The sequence below is a fragment of the Nanorana parkeri genome, unplaced genomic scaffold (genome assembly GCF_000935625.1).
Source record: "Nanorana parkeri isolate BGI_ZX_2015 unplaced genomic scaffold, ASM93562v1 scaffold2379, whole genome shotgun sequence".
Classification (NCBI taxonomy): Eukaryota; Metazoa; Chordata; class Amphibia; order Anura; family Dicroglossidae; genus Nanorana; species Nanorana parkeri.
The window spans coordinates 69,641-73,143 of record NW_017308647.1 but is presented as its reverse complement, the minus strand read 5'-3'; the positions used below and the strand labels follow the sequence as shown (position 1 = coordinate 73,143).

General features: G+C 61.8%; 1 long non-coding RNA gene across 1 annotated transcript in view; it reads right to left on the bottom strand.

Moving 5' to 3' along the window:
- Positions 1-3,503, bottom strand: part of LOC108801550 — a 7,607-nt gene that overhangs the window by 2,865 nt on the left and 1,239 nt on the right. The gene's annotated exons all lie outside the window — the stretch shown is intronic.

Here is a 3,503-nt window from a genome sequence, read left to right as displayed (position 1 = left end):
CAATGTGAGACACGCACCCCCCTATAAATGATACCCCCACCCCACCCCTCCCCCGCGGTCTGAGGAACAACAATAATGTACAAAGATGAGGAGGACGGACCGTCTGTGGGACACGACAACAAACATGGCCGAGGCACCGGACACATGGAAGTGGTGGAGAACCCCAGTCTGGGCCTCATATAATGATGATTACAGGGGGCGACTGGGGTAGAAGAGAGGTGGGGAGTGAAGTGGAGTTGGGCAGAGGGGGGATTGGGGTACAGTAGAGAGGGACGGGGGGAGAAGAGAGGCCGGGAGTGAAGTGGAGTGGGGCAGAGGGGGGATTGGGGTACAGTAGAGAGGGACGGGGGGAGAAGAGAGGCCGGGAGTGAAGTGGAGTGGGGCAGAGGGGGGATTGGGGTACAGTAGAGAGGGACGGGGGGAGAAGAGAGGCCGGGAGTGAAGTGGAGTGGGGCAGAGGGGGGATTGGGGTACAGTAGAGAGGGACGGGGGGAGAAGAGAGGCCGGGAGTGAAGTGGAGTGGGGCAGAGGGGGGATTGGGGTACAGTAGAGAGGGACGGGGGGAGAAGAGAGGCCGGGAGTGAAGTGGAGTGGGGCAGAGGGGGGATTGGGGTACAGTAGAGAGGGACGGGGGGAGAAGAGAGGCCGGGAGTGAAGTGGAGTGGGGCAGAGGGGGGATTGGGGTACAGTAGAGAGGGACGGGGGGAGAAGAGAGGCCGGGAGTGAAGTGGAGTGGGGCAGAGGGGGGATTGGGGTACAGTAGAGAGGGACGGGGGGAGAAGAGAGGCCGGGAGTGAAGTGGAGTGGGGCAGAGGGGGGATTGGGGTACAGTAGAGAGGGACGGGGGGAGAAGAGAGGCCGGGAGTGAAGTGGAGTGGGGCAGAGGGGGGATTGGGGTACAGTAGAGAGGGACGGGGGGAGAAGAGAGGCCGGGAGTGAAGTGGAGTGGGGCAGAGGGGGGATTGGGGTACAGTAGAGAGGGACGGGGGGAGAAGAGAGGCCGGGAGTGAAGTGGAGTGGGGCAGAGGGGGGATTGGGGTACAGTAGAGAGGGACGGGGGGAGAAGAGAGGCCGGGAGTGAAGTGGAGTGGGGCAGAGGGGGGATTGGGGTACAGTAGAGAGGGACGGGGGGAGAAGAGAGGCCGGGAGTGAAGTGGAGTGGGGCAGAGGGGGGATTGGGGTACAGTAGAGAGGGACGGGGGGAGAAGAGAGGCCGGGAGTGAAGTGGAGTGGGGCAGAGGGGGGATTGGGGTACAGTAGAGAGGGACGGGGGGAGAAGAGAGGCCGGGAGTGAAGTGGAGTGGGGCAGAGGGGGGATTGGGGTACAGTAGAGAGGGACGGGGGGAGAAGAGAGGCCGGGAGTGAAGTGGAGTGGGGCAGAGGGGGGATTGGGGTACAGTAGAGAGGGACGGGGGGAGAAGAGAGGCCGGGAGTGAAGTGGAGTGGGGCAGAGGGGGGATTGGGGTACAGTAGAGAGGGACGGGGGGAGAAGAGAGGCCGGGAGTGAAGTGGAGTGGGGCAGAGGGGGGATTGGGGTACAGTAGAGAGGGACGGGGGGAGAAGAGAGGCCGGGAGTGAAGTGGAGTGGGGCAGAGGGGGGATTGGGGTACAGTAGAGAGGGACGGGGGGAGAAGAGAGGCCGGGAGTGAAGTGGAGTGGGGCAGAGGGGGGATTGGGGTACAGTAGAGAGGGACGGGGGGAGAAGAGAGGCCGGGAGTGAAGTGGAGTGGGGCAGAGGGGGGATTGGGGTACAGTAGAGAGGGACGGGGGGAGAAGAGAGGCCGGGAGTGAAGTGGAGTGGGGCAGAGGGGGGATTGGGGTACAGTAGAGAGGGACGGGGGGAGAAGAGAGGCCGGGAGTGAAGTGGAGTGGGGCAGAGGGGGGATTGGGGTACAGTAGAGAGGGACGGGGGGAGAAGAGAGGCCGGGAGTGAAGTGGAGTGGGGCAGAGGGGGGATTGGGGTACAGTAGAGAGGGACGGGGGGAGAAGAGAGGCCGGGAGTGAAGTGGAGTGGGGCAGAGGGGGGATTGGGGTACAGTAGAGAGGGACGGGGGGAGAAGAGAGGCCGGGAGTGAAGTGGAGTGGGGCAGAGGGGGGATTGGGGTACAGTAGAGAGGGACGGGGGGAGAAGAGAGGCCGGGAGTGAAGTGGAGTGGGGCAGAGGGGGGATTGGGGTACAGTAGAGAGGGACGGGGGGAGAAGAGAGGCCGGGAGTGAAGTGGAGTGGGGCAGAGGGGGGATTGGGGTACAGTAGAGAGGGACGGGGGGAGAAGAGAGGCCGGGAGTGAAGTGGAGTGGGGCAGAGGGGGGATTGGGGTACAGTAGAGAGGGACGGGGGGAGAAGAGAGGCCGGGAGTGAAGTGGAGTGGGGCAGAGGGGGGATTGGGGTACAGTAGAGAGGGACGGGGGGAGAAGAGAGGCCGGGAGTGAAGTGGAGTGGGGCAGAGGGGGGATTGGGGTACAGTAGAGAGGGACGGGGGGAGAAGAGAGGCCGGGAGTGAAGTGGAGTGGGGCAGAGGGGGGATTGGGGTACAGTAGAGAGGGACGGGGGGAGAAGAGAGGCCGGGAGTGAAGTGGAGTGGGGCAGAGGGGGGATTGGGGTACAGTAGAGAGGGACGGGGGGAGAAGAGAGGCCGGGAGTGAAGTGGAGTTGGGCAGAGGGGGGAATTGGGGTACAGTAGAGAGGGACGGGGGGTAGAAGCGGCCTGAAGGGTAATACAGAGGGATCAGAGGATAACAGAATGGAGCTTGGGGTACAAACACAGAGGGGGTTGGGGTATATTTAAGGGGGTTTCAGTACACACCGAAGGGCAAAGGGGTAATTGGGGTACAGTAAAGGGGCAGTGGGGTAGAATGGTGTATAGAGAACACTCGGGCCGTACAACGCTCTCACAATGTTGGAGGCATCAGGTGTTCAGTTTCGTCCCCGGACGCCCCCCCCCTCCTCGCTCTCAGGGACGGGGGAGGACGCAGGAAAAGCAGATGTTCCTCCGTCATTATTCCCTCTGCTGCGGGGGATTCTGGGAAATCATTTACTCACCACAACCCCGCTGGCTGCTCCTGATTGGCTGCCGGTGCTGTCTGGGGACTTCTGGGTAATTTCAGCCGTGTGATTCCCATGAATGTCGCTCACCAGAGACCTCAACTTACCGGCGGATCTGCAGAAGATACAATGTATGAGAGCGCGTACCCTGCCGCCACAATGTATACAGGACCACCTACCTGTACACAGGGCCACCTACCTGTACACAGGGCCACCTACCTGTACACAGGACCACCTACCTGTACACAGGACCACCTACCTGTACACAGGGCCACCTACCTGTACACAGGGCCACCTACCTGTAGACAGGACCACCTACTTGTACATAGGACTACCTACCTGTAACTACCTACCTGTACACAGGGCTACCTACCTGTACATAGGGCCACCTACCTGTACACAGGACCACCTACCTGTACACAGGGCCACCTACCTGTACACAGGACCACCTACCTGTACA